This window comes from Salminus brasiliensis, chromosome 7 (genome assembly GCF_030463535.1).
Source record: "Salminus brasiliensis chromosome 7, fSalBra1.hap2, whole genome shotgun sequence".
Classification (NCBI taxonomy): Eukaryota; Metazoa; Chordata; class Actinopteri; order Characiformes; family Bryconidae; genus Salminus; species Salminus brasiliensis.
In genome coordinates, this window is record NC_132884.1 from 17,518,721 (window position 1) to 17,532,528 (window position 13,808).

Below are 13,808 nucleotides of genomic sequence, written 5' to 3' on the forward strand. Positions count from 1 at the left end.
CTCTCTCTCTCTCTCTCTCTCTCTCTCTCTCTCTCTCTCTCTCTCTCTCTCTCTCTCTCTCTCTCTCTCAGTTCAGCTGGTCCAGCATAATGGGAAATTGTACAGCAAATATTATAATATTGCTGTACAATTTCCCATTATATAATATAATAATATATAATATATAATATTGACTCACCGAGCATGGGAAATTATTTAGCATATTATAATTCCTAAAGAAACATGATCTCATACAAGCATATTTGGAGGCCTTCCAACCCAAATAATAATAATAAAAAAATACTATATATATATAATATTGCACCAAAACAGACCCCATTATCGAGTGGAGTAAGTATTTGGACAGTGACACACTTCTGTGTCTCTGTACGCCACCACAAAGGGGTTACAATGAAGCAATCCAGATGAGACTGAAAGTGTAGACTTTCAGCTTGAATTCAAGGGGTTTAACCATTTAACAAATGACATTCATTTTTTGCAGTCCTTTCATTTTCACATGCTCAAAAGTAACTAGCCAAGAACTGATAAGCGGTCAGCATGGCCAGGTTCCCTCATTACTTTATGACATATTAGGATCTGGAGCTGATTATGGGGAAGTCTCAGTGTGTGATCCAAACAGGTGTCGATGCAAGTGAAGGAGGCCATCATTAGGCTGAAAAAAAAACCTTCATAACAGCAGGTCGAGTCAGAAACCTTCTTGAGAAGGTAGGCTTATTACTGGCAAAGTCTACGGTTAAGAGAGACCTACATGAGTGTAGATAAAGAGGGGTTTACTTCAAGATGCAAAGCAGTGATAACACCAAAGAACAGGAAGGCCAGATAAGACTGAAGCAATATCACATCATCTGTCAAACATGGTGGAGGAACTGTTATTGCATGGGCATGTGTGGCTCCCAATGGAACTGGGTCACTAGTGTTTATTGATGATGCGACTGCTTCAGAAGCAATTCTGAAGTGTAATAAGTGTCAGATTTATTTGTATAGCGCTTTTTACAACTGTTGTCGTCACAAAGCAGCTTTACATAATTAGTAATTAGTAAAAGACAGAGACAAAAAGAAGAAATAACGTAAGACATGAAATTAAAGACCCCCAGTGAGAAAGCCAATGGCGACAGTGGCAAGGAAAAACTCCCTCAGAGCTGGAGGAAGAAACCTTGGGAGGAACCAAGACTCACAAGGGGGACCCGACCCATCCTCCTCTGATCAGAACTATTTAAACATTAATGATAAAAGTTATGTGACTGTGGACAGAAGCAGCAGGATGAATTCTGTGTGAAGAGTTAAGAGCTAAACTGGCTGCTCAGAATCAAATGCAAATGCTGCAAAATTCATTGGATGGAGCTTCAAAGTACAGATGGATAATGACCCAAAACATACTGCTAAAGCAACCCAAGAGCTCTCAAGGCAAATAGGCAGACACCTGACCTCAACCCAAGCAGCAGCAACTGAAGTGTCTAAAGTAAAGGTCTGCAAGCATCTCACGGGAGGAAACTCAGCATCTGATGAGTGATTGGATTTGCAGCCTTTGATTTGATGAGTGCATTTGATGAGTGATTTGAAGCGGCTTTGATTTGATATTTTTAACATCCATAATATAAAATAGACTGTGCACAAGACATGATTGTGCATGCATGTGAGTGTGTGTAGTCAAATATTTCGACCGTGACATTTTTTGTAATTTTGCCTCTACACCACCTCAGTAGATTTAAAATGAGTAAAAATAGCTGCTTAGAAATGACCGCTATTTTTACAGTCCCTCCTTTTTCCTTTTCACTGGATCAAAAGTAATTGGACAGACTAACACTATTGTAAATAATATTTAAAACTTGGATGCAAATCTTTTTAAGTAAATGACAGTGAAATCTGGAACATTACCTGCCCATCACTCATCGGATGCTGAGTTTCCTCCCGTGAGATGCTTGCAGGCCTTTACTCTAGACACTTCAGTTGCTGCTGGTTGGGTCGAGGTCAGGTGTCTGCCTATTTGCCTTGAGGGCTCACATTTTTTGAGGGTTGCTTTAGCAGTATGTTTTGGGTCATTATCCATCTGTACTTTGAAGCTCTATCCAATCAATTTTGCAGCATTTGCATTTGCATTCTGAGCAGACAGAATTCATCCTGCTGCTTCTGTCCACAGTCACATCATCTATTGACCCAGTTCCATTAGGAGCCACACATGCCCATGCAATAACAGTTCCTCCACCATGTTTGACAGATGATGTGATATTGCTTCAGGTCATGAACCCTTTCATTCCTTCTACATACTCAAGTTTATCCTGGTTCCAATCAGTCCAAAAAGAATTTTCTTCCAGAGCTGAACTGGCTTTTTTTTTTTTTTTTTAAATCAGTCTTATCTGGCCTTCCTGTTCTTTGGTGTTATCAGTGCTTTGCATCTTGAAGTAAACCCCTCTTTATCTACACTCATGAAGGTCTCTCTTAACCGTAGACTTTGCCAAGAGGGTTCCTGACTCGACCTGCTGTTGTCAAGGGTTTTTTTTTCAGCCTAATGATGGCCTCCTTCACTTGCATCGACACCTGTTTAGACACACACTGAGACTTCCCTATAGTCAGCTCCAGACCTTTTATCTCCTTAATATGTCATGAAGTAATGAGGGAACCTGGCCTAAAAGGCATGAGACTGTTTATCAGTTCATTCCATGTGAAAATAGAGGGACTCTAAAAATGAATGTCATTTCGTAGACAGTTAACGTATTGTTTTGGTTAAAGCCTTTGAATTCAAGCTGAAATTTACACTTCAGTCTCATCTGGATTGCTTCATTGTAACCCCTTGGTGGTGGCATACAGCGATACAGAAGTGTGTCACTGTCCAAATACTTACTCCACTTGATAATGGGGGCTGTTTTGGTTGCACTGGTGCTCAGTGGGTTTGTGTGTTGCCTATGTGAGTGTGCATCACAATTTCACTAGAGGGCAGCATAGGACACCTTTTGGAATAACTGGTCTAAAGGACACCTATAAAGGGCTCAGGGGCTCTGTGTTAATTTGAGTATTTAACACTGATTAGATTCAGCAAACCACATTAAGAGGGAGACCAATCATCAGAGGAAAAGGACAAACAAGACTATTTAAAGGCTTTTAGAAGCTTTAAATAGGAGCCAATGGGTAGACGCGTCATCTGTTCTGTACTTCCTGTATGCTGCAGATGATTAAGACAGAGGTTAGGGTTAGATATTCCTTTAATTCCTCCTTTTAGAGCAGCAGTCACCAGCCCTTGCCCTGGAGATCATCTCAAACATACCCTTCACCTTATCAAGCACCTCTGAAGGCCGTAATTTGATGGGTCAGAAAAGGTAGATCACCAGAAACGCCGTCTTAGACTAAACCTTAGAATTATTTAGGAGGCCTAGATGAAGCAGTCGCCCACATCCTTGTGATGTGGATGTGGGCAGCATGGGAGGGAGCACCTGTTTCTTCACCACATCCTAACCGTATATATATTCCTTCTCTCTGTTTGCTTTTTGACCGTCCAGCAGGTCCACCTCCCTCCCTTCTGCACCAACACACAAAGCCAGTCTGTTTATTTTAGTAGCTAGAAGTTCCTTTTCCTTGCTGAAGTCAGGCCACACTCAAAAAACCAACCGAGGGGGTTGTTTGACAAACTGAACACATGTCAGAGTTAAATCTATTGTATGTTATGTTGAGGCAACAAAGTCTGTGTGCTGACTTCGTGCCTTCGTTGACGGAATGGAAATGTGATGCATAATAAATTATTAGTAATCTGAGCTAATAACATTTAGACACCATTATGGAAATAAGCTTATGGGGCTTTTTGAGGTATCCCTGTTTCCTATTGCAGCAATGCAGCAATATGTGGTAACAGCTGTTAAAATTTGGGTGGGGCTAATAATAAAAATAATAATAATATGTTTTTTTTAAGTGAATTTATAGCATATTTCTGAAACTCAATGATGCTTTACATTAGCCAAATGATAATAAATCCCCAACACACACACAGTTCCCCAGTAGGCCTGAGGAGAAACCTTGGACCAGAGTCCTTATATGCTGCTTGCTCAATCCATCAATCATTCAATCAACCAATCAATCATTCACTCTCACAATCATCAATAATTCACTCTTATAGCTTATTATTCAATACCATTACACTATTGGAAGTTCTATATTGAGCATGAGGTAGAGTTTGAAGCCACTTATGGAGTTAATGGAGAATTCTTGTTTCTTTTATTTTTTATTTCTAAATCATTCAATCATAAACCAACATTTAGAATCTCTAAATGATGCCATCTTGCCCATGATTATTATTATTATTATTATTATTATTATTATTATTCTGTTCATATTTTTCCCCACTGTGTTTCCCCAAATCAGATGGCAATGACTTCTTTCAGATGGAGGGACTCTGTAATCAGTAATGCTGTAATCTTAACTGATAACACTAGTCCAGGTTCGTCTACGGGAGGTTCAGCATTGGAGATAATAGGAAAAAAAAGAGGCAAACTGATTTTTTTTTGTGCCAGGGAGCCACGGAAAGAGACCCTGCATTGCATCTGTTTAATTTAAAAGTGGACATCATCTCCATACGAATGAAATGTGCTACATTAACACTGTTATTGCCAGAAGTGACTCTGCGATATAGAGGCAACATAGAGTAGAACTCAAGCAACTCATCCAACTTAGCAACTCGAACGGCTCACATAATCATTCCTTAATCGATATTGAGGAAAAAAGCTGAATTAAGCGTGACATTAATTTGAGGTCATGAGGTCAATGAAACTACAGCCATTTATGTACTATCCAAAGTGATCAGCCAACTAACATGTGCTTCCTCTTCATATGTCATGATGATGTCGGTAAATTGTTGGCCTTTAGCTTGAGTTTTATCTCAAAATGATTGTAAACCAACATCTCAGGCATCAGGATGCATATTTTTAATCACTGTGTGTAATAACTTTGTGATGTAGCTTAAAGGCATGAAACCCTTCAGGTGTTGGGTTACTATCTTATTGTGTAACCATTATTAACAGTTTTGACTAGAACTGGGCATTTTAAATCAACCCACTCTAAATGACTTGAATTAAATGAATTATGATGAAATTTGGGCAAATCAGTGGAGATCCCCTTTTAATTCGATAGAATTTACATATGGCTTGAGCCGAATCATTACCTGCTCAGAGAAGTAGTGTTGGCTTCAAGATTTTTAGGACTTTTACCAGGTTTATGAGGTTTCTACTACTGAATTCCACAGCCAAAGAAGTCTCGTTGTCCTAGGGCAGGCCTAGTGTTTGCAAATGCAACGCATTTGTTGAATATTCTACAAATGCAATAAAAGACGCTGTAAGGAGGTGGATTTCGGATGCTTTTGGAAGAAACAGGATCACAAGCATCCTCGAAACAGAGGAAACCAGAAGCTAAGAGTAAAGGTTTCATGTTCGGGGCATTATTTCATCTCATCTCCCCCCCCCCCCCCTCGTCTGTGTAGTGTTTCCACGAGTTCAGCGCTGTCCCGCTGGCAGCTGATGAGGCCTGGCGCGATGCTGAGGAGGAATACATATGTATGAGGAAGAGCAGTGTGATAGCAGCTCTTTGAGCACATTCTCACTGACACTCAAAAGCAGAGCATCAATGTTTTTTTTTATTATTTCTTCTCCCTCGCACGACGAAGGGGCTCCGAAACAAAGTTTTCCCCATCTCACACAGGTGCACGCGTCTCATTAGTGGCAAATCATGGCCTTGACATTTTACACTGTAAGCAGCCGAAAATGCCTTTTCTCTTCTTCTACTCCTTCTTCTCTTTTTTTGCCCATTTCCCTCCGAGCAAAGCACAACATTTCCCTCTCACAACATGAAAGATGTGCTGAAATGAGACGGTGGCATCATGAAAAAAAACAACACCCCAAACAAATCAGGTAAACAAATATATCCAACAACAACAACAACAAACACACTCATGAACGCACATCCACTTTAACAACCTGGAGTGGGAGGAGGGGAGAAAATATGATACGCCTGAATGGAACAAAAAAGTCTTTTGCTGACAGACAGAAGATGCTCGGCGTTGCTTGCCGCAGATTTATTGTCAGCTTGCTTGTCTAAACAAAATGATCAATTATGGATGTCTCTTGTTGTCTTCTACGGCAACCCCGCGCTGTTTTCCACCATAAATCCTCCACTTTCCACCATCTTCACAGTGCAGACTTTTTCCATATTAGCTACAGCTTTCAATGAGATGAATAAGCTCAAGCTGTTATTCAGTTCATCACTGAAAACCTGTCCTTGGGGAGGATGGGCCTTGGCGAGGCCTGCGCTGCGGCAGATTCTGCTGGATTCAGATTTCTTTCCCTGATAGCGGAGCCCCAAGGTCAGGCTTTGCGCCGCCAGCAGGTTGCAGCCTTGAAGCAAATCAGATGGCAATGACTTCTTTCAGATGGAGGGACTCTGTAATCAGTAATGCTGTAATCTTAACTGATAACACTAGTCCAGGTTCGTCTACGGGAGGTTTAGCGTTGGAGATAATAGGGAAAAAAAGTCCAGGGAGCCATGGAAAGAGGCCCTGCTTTGCATCTGTTTAATTTAAAAGTGGACATCATGCTCTATTAACACTGTTATTGCCAAAAGCAACCCAAAAGACTAGGTTTTTGGTTTTCACCCAATCAGAAATGAGAATATCTATATGACATGAATATGGCATAGGCCGAAATATTTCCCAAGCAGATGCACAGCTGTATTAGTGGCTCTGAACATGGCCTCCTATTAGGTGTACATTTAAACATCCAAGACCAACCTGTGAAGGACTGACAGATTCCCATTCATTCATCCATTCATTCATTACCCAGGCTGTAATGTATATAACCATTATATATATATATCATACCATAATTCCTATTGTGCGCTACTGTAGTCAGTGCACATTCAGTATGCACTTTAACTTGCTGCGATATACATTCATTTAAATAAATATATCTTTAAATAAAATGCAGTAAATAAGTACCTCAGTACTGCAGTACTTCATTTTACCCACAGTTTATTTGCATACTGTCTATTTGTAGGTTTTTGTACTATACATATCTATACATATTATACATTTTTCTATATATTTTTATTCATATCTCTCATATATTGTTTTATTTTATTGGTATTTATTTTTATGTTTGTCACCTGCCCAGCAAAGAACCTTTGTGCCCTGTTTACATGGAAAGGGTTGATAGATTGACGGATTGCATGATCTGCACACACAGATCCTCCAGTATTTCTTTCGGCAGTGTGATTTTACACCTGTTTTTTTGGCAAGAACAGCTACACTGTTAAAAGTTCAACTTTCCTTTCCATTCCTGAATTTGAAACTGAGGAGGAACCTTAGAACCGAAGGGTTTTTAGAGGTTCCTTCACAGATTTAAATAGAAGAACCCCTAAAAGTTCCTCATCCTTATCTTTTTAGCCCAGCATTCCAGTGCACTGATTTGTTATTAGGCTTTAAAACATATATCATCATATGTCCATAATTCACAGCCCTGTTCATCAGGTCTACTGATGTGTGCTGGATCTCAGAGTGGCCTCTCCGCTTGCAGCTGTCCTCCAGGCAGAGGAGGGAGGATGGTGGGCGGAGTCCAGAGGCCCCTCCTCCTCCATGCAGCGCTCAGCCCAGAGCAGCGCAGCTATTTAAAACTTTTTGGGACGTATTTTACACTTTATCATCCCCTCGTATTTTGGGGTCAGCTAGTCCGTTACTTCAGCCGTCGGTAACTTTTTCACACGCTCGGGAGGTGAAGGGAAAGGGTTGAGGTTTCGCCTTCGGTGCCGCTCTGCTGCTGCTGCTGCTGCTGCTGCTTCTTCAAACTTCAGCGAAGTTCTGCCTCTCTGCTCTGTGCGGTAGGTCTGTGCTGTTCTCTTAAACTTACTAAGTCACTTCTCCTAAGACTTACCTGCCCTGTCTGAGCTCTAACGGCAGTGTCTGACAGGCTCTTCCACACATGTGCTGAGCAGTGTGTGGTCTGACATTTGCATGCCTGCGTTGGATGGTTGGATGGGTCTGGAAGCTGAGGTTGTTGTGGACAGTCTTCCATGTGTTGCTGCTGCTGCTGCTGCTGCTGCTGCTGCTCTTTACAGTCTTGCTCACATTATCACTGTATCTGTTCTTCTACTTCAGCCAAGACTGGCCTGCCACCATCCACTTGTTTCTAGCTAGGCTCAAGCGAGGCAGGGTTGCTCCTCATGCTTGGGTCAGCAGAGCCAGAAGCCCAGCTTCATTGAACGGTGTGAGTTTCTGAGGCATGTGTTTCTGAATGACACCTGAGATGCACCTGAGGGACATTTGCAGAGAGAAATGTGGCCTCTGGTTGTTGTGTGTGGGGGTCCCGAGATTTGCACATGTTTTTTTTGGTTGTTCAAGGTTGTCTTTAGTGAGGAATTTCATTCAATCGGGCAGTGCCAGGGTAATAGGTAGAGCAGCGGACGGCAGTAACTGATTCTGTCTAGAAGATGTTTAGCTCAGAGATGCAACGAAGATGCAACATCCCTGAGCTGTGAGATATTATGATTTAATATGGTTTGCATTGCACCGGTGCACCTCTCCTAGGGATCAGCTCAGATCACCCCCAGCCAGATGTTGGCCCCAGATGTTCTGACCAGCAACAACATGTCAGAAAAGGATGGTTTGCCCCAATATATTGAACATACACTACTATCCAGACACCCCATCAAATGAATGCAGCCAGCTGCTTTAAGGTGCACTGATTGCTGACACAGGTGTTATAGTGCCCCACAGGATCGGGCTGTGGAGCAGTGGAACTGCGTTCTCTGGAGTGATGCAGCTCCATCAGATACCTTTAGGGAGAGGAGGAGTGTCGCTTGTGATCCAGAAGTTAATCGTCCAACATCAGCACCGGATTTCACTAATGCTCCAATATATAGTCTAAATCCTAAAGAGGACTATATTGTTGTTCACTTCTGCTGGGATCGTTTGTCTGGAGTCGTTACCCAAGTTGGGGGAAAAGGCTTGTGTTTGGCTCTGGTGTACTTATGTGTTCTTTCTGCACTTCTTCCTACTGATGAGTAAGCCTGTATCTATATCAGTTCTGATCAATGCTTCAGTTGCGGAGGTGCAGCGTGATGTTTACAGAGAAATGAGCTAAGAGGAGAGCTGAGGTGTTCTGCTGCTGCAGACAGGATCAGCAGTATTTGTGAGCTTGTAGAGCTGATAGTTTTTTTTATGACTCCCTCAGTTTCTTCGCACTGCCTGCAGATAGTGGTCAGATTACTTTCTTTAGAAGGCCGGCAGTTGCTCAATCTAGATCAATATGAATTTGATTGTGGTTTGCTTGCATTTGTGCTGAAATGCTGCTTTGCTATTTATATATATATATATCTGCAAGATGTTTCAGGATGTTTCTTTCTGCTAAAAGTGGTAAAGCTGTCAGAGCAGGTTGGAAGATATCGTGATCGTGTTTATCATGCCTGAGCCAGAGTCTTAACAGGCTTGTGAATCTGTACACAGTATGGAAACTGATTTTAGCATCTGCATCTGGACGACTGTCGGATATTCAGGCCCTATGAGTTTCCCATAGACCTTTTAGTCTCCCTGTTCACTGGTCATTATATGCTCTTTACTTGTACATTTGCAGTGCTAAAGCCTTCGCTCCACTCTCCCCAAACGTTCATGCATGACTGGGGCTGTGCCCGGGTTCCAGTCAGTCTGCTTTGAAAGCCTCTGGTAGGCTTAGAAGTGATATCTGTAGCTTAGCATCAGTACAGGCTTAATGGGGGTGAAAAAGAGTGTATGTATGAAAGTGATTAGTTTACAGTGGGAGGCTTATTATTTGGTTATTGATCTTAACAGTTGCTGTAAACAACTCTATAACTATTAGAGCTACATTATCTGCAGGACACCATGTATTCAAAAGTATACAGACATCCCTGCAGTTGCTCACACAGCAATGCCAATAGATCAAGATGCTCTGGAGCAGCAGCACTGGAGCCTAAGGACACCATGCCAAATGTCAAGCATTGGTTCTAGGGGTATAAAGCCCCCCCAGCATTGGGCTGTGGAGCAGTGGAACTGTGTTCTTTCGAGTAATGGAGCACTGCAGGATACTTTTAGGATTAGTTGGACTGGCTGTCTGGTCTACAAACTGCTAAGTCCGTAAGGAACAAGCGATTCGGGTTGTTTGCGAGCTGATTTGCAGTGAATAAAGTCCAAGCAGACTGCAGAACTTCTCTTGTAGCCATGCTTTCCCTCACCCTGTGTCTCACACTCTCATTGGCTGCAGCTTGTGGGCGCATTTACAACAGGCCAGTCACAACAGGGTCACAACGCTTCGATTGATGTCCTTCGGGCATCTGCGAGGCTCTGGAGACCTCTCTGTAGTGTCTTTGAGCAGTTCACCAATAGCGATCATGGTGAGCACCGATGTTGCTGCAGATCGTGTTGAGCACGCTGATGTGCCGCAGTGATCTTCTGCAAGTGGAAAATCAGGGCTAAAATTGTTGACCTAGCCTTAGCTTAGTCTTCGAATCATGCATCGGGCTGCAGATGATTACCAACAAACACAGAGATTGGCCATATCTAACTAGGCACTGTGAATTAGACCATTAATCACTAATGTAGTGTTACTAAATGTACGATCTTTTAGGGTGCTGTCTGTCAATCAAATCTGACCATGGACAACAAATGAAAAAACATTAGCCTTAGGGCTCGTCCACAGGTTTATTGATACTGTTTAATAACCATTGACAACTGCATTGCTAAAATACAGTGATATACAAATCTCTAAATCTGTTAAAACGGCCATAGAAGCACTCGTCTGGGACTAGTATGACGTGAGTGCAAATGAAGTAAGTCGTGATATGAGCTCATCGAAACTTGTGTCTCATTCAGGGTCGCTGTGATAATGATAGAGATCTGGTGATGAATTTACTCAGCTATGGCTGCTGTTCTGTTATAGTTATTGGGTTTTGCAGTCCTCCCTATTCGTCAAAAAATGTTTGAATATAAGTTTGCAAACTGATCAGGGTTTACCAATGCATACCTACACTCCAAAGCCTATAAAACCACTGCATACATCAGCCTATTCCTTTTTATTCCTTTTTTTTTAAGTGTGTGAGAAAGAGAGAGAGACAGATAGAGAAGAGACTGAGAAAAAGACAGAAAGAGTGGGTGAGAGTGAGTAAAAGTGGGAAAGTGAGAGAGAGACAGAGAGACAGAGAGAGAGAGAGAGAGAATGCTGATTGAGGAAACAAGGCTTACTAGTCAGAGCTTGAAGGATTTACAGGACTGTGTCACTGGGAGGATTTTTATTTCAGTCTCTGTCCTGTAAGAGTCGAGCAGCAGTGCGCCGCTGGCCGCGTGATTGATGATTCACAGAGAGGTGGAGAGGCCTATGAGTGTGTTTGCATGCCGTTCGTGTTGGTGCATGTGAACGTATGTGCATGTGTGTATGTGGTTTCGTACAATTTCTGGACCACAATGAACTGACTTTTTAGGAGTACAAGTCCGAAAAACAGGATTCACCTGCAGTCACTCAAAAACCTGATATGTCCAAATGTTTGTGGACACCGCATCTAATGAAGGCATTCGGCTTCTCGATGCTGACACAGCTGTGCAAATGCTCACACACAGGTTGTCTAGTCCCTGTTGAGCAATAGAATAGGACTGTCTGGAGCAGAGAAACATGAACCTGTTGGCACCATACCTAATGCTAGGCATGGGCTAGAGGGGTATAAAGCCCCCCAGCATTGAGCTGTGGAGCAGTGGAAGAACTATGTTCTCTGGAATGATGGTGGTGCTCCATCCAATACTTTTGGGATGAGTTTGGGAGTTAGGGATGAGGTGGGTGAGGTTGATAATCCGACACCTGGACCTCAACAAACAATCAAATCCTCACAGAAATGCTCCAAACTCTAGTATTTTAACAAAATACTCCAACAAAAGCATTTTATATCCTTGATTTCGGAAGAAACGCTGAATGAGCAGGTGTCCCAATACTTTTGTCCATCTACTGTGTGTGTATAATAACAGATGGGATTAATGTATAACTCCTGACATCGGATCATTGTATTAAAATAAGCATGTTTGTGTGTGTGTGTGTGTGTGTGTGTGTGTGTGTGTGTGTGTGTGTGAGTGACTACTCTGCTCTGACTCATAAGCCGTCGCACACAAACATGCACACACACAGATGTTCCATGTGTAGAGGAGCAGACTGTGCACACTGTGGTCTGACCCTTTCCCAGTGGCCTCTTTCAGTACAGATGTTACGTGTGAGTTGTGCGTTGTGCATAGGTGTGTGTGTGTTGGTTAGGTGTGTGTGTGAGAATGAGTGAGAAAAGTAGATTTTGACCGTCTTTTGGCCGGCATAGGTCATTCCATTTGGCCACTAGCTGCTGTTTGTGTATGTGTGTGTGTTAGAGTGTATGTTAGAGTGCATCTGGCCAATCTGTTCGTCCCTGGTGTGTTCCTGCTCGACACGTGGCTCCGCTCACAGCCAAGGCGGAGAGATTCTCTGTGGCCAAACCAGCACATCCTCCGTTATAAACATGTCAGCATCGGCTGCATCACAGGCCGCTCGCGCGAGAGGGAAGGCGAGCTTTGTTTAGGCTGAGTTACTCCTAGACTTCTACACAATCCAGCCAAATAAGACTCACAGATCTGCACAGTTTTCACCCTATTCCAAATGTAGTCAGTCTGCCCAGACACGTTTGTTGCTTGCGTCTTTAGTTCTGCACTGGCGCTATAAAGCTGATGAAACTAACCAGTTAAGGAAGCATATAGCTGATCAGTTAGCATCATACAAACTGCATGGCTAAATCTGCTCACACTTGTCCGACACTTGTCCAGTCATTCCTAAACAGACTCGCTTATGTGCTTTGACGTATCTCAGGTTTTGAGATTGTGGCTATGACTGTTCTTAGCTGTGTGATGTAGCCTGTTGATGTAGGCCCTTTTTAGCTAAAGAAAACTGAACTACTAGCAAACTGATCGACGTCTTTTACAGTAAAAGGAAACTGTGTGAATGAGATTTTTGGTTTGGCATCTGATGGCTTCTTTAGTGTAGAACGGAAAAAGCTGGACTAACATGTCCAACAAACATTAGATTTGAATAGTCACCAATTCCTCTAAATCCTTCCTCTAAATTCTTTAAAACATTCAGATCTTCATTTGTAAAATAAAAATAAATAATATTTATGGGAAGTTTAGCGTACCTTTTTAAGTAAGGCTATTTTAGCTAGTTTATGTAGATTTTTGGACGCTCATTAAAAGCCATGCATATATGAAGATGCCATTGGTGACTGTGCAGTGTTTGTTAGCAACGACAGATTATCTCTTACCCCTGACAGACACGTCGACTGCATCGGGGGCAAGCGATGAATCATGTCAATTAGATCTTTCACCGCACATTTACTACTTTAAAGCTCGGAGGCACACTGGCTCATACTCATACCAGGTTTTCGATTCAAGCCTTGTGCTTTCCTGCCTGTCTGATCTCAGCCATGTTCCACAAGTGATCTCATTTTCATTAGAAACACATTTCTAGAAAACGTATTGTCACTTATTTCATGAGAGAAATCAGACCAGACCTCCAACGCAAGCTTAAGTCATGTTTGATTTGGCTGATCAGGCTGCTTCAGTGGCTGCTCACTACAGGAAATGGTTGGGCTGTGTTGCTCTGTGTGTTGTACTGTACTCAAATGTCCAACGCCACGCTAGTCTGCTGAAACAGAGCCATGGACACTGGAGAAAGGCCCTGACCTTAGACAGTAGGCCCTGTCTGTGGCATTGGAGAGGGTGAGATAACTAAAAATCCAGCATTACACCAAAAACCTGACGAATTGCTTATCAG

The 13,808-nt window shown here is 42.4% G+C and overlaps 1 protein-coding gene across 3 annotated transcripts in view; it reads left to right on the forward strand.

Moving 5' to 3' along the window:
- Positions 1-7,697: 7,697 nt before the first annotated feature.
- The window catches only part of tgfbr3 (transforming growth factor, beta receptor III), a 138,218-nt gene continuing 132,107 nt past the window's right edge, over positions 7,698-13,808 (forward strand). For all 3 annotated transcript variants that reach the window (XM_072684041.1, XM_072684043.1, XM_072684045.1), the window contains exon 1: positions 7,698-7,845. The gene's annotated coding sequence lies outside the window, so the exon portion shown is untranslated. The remainder of the gene's footprint in view (positions 7,846-13,808) is intronic.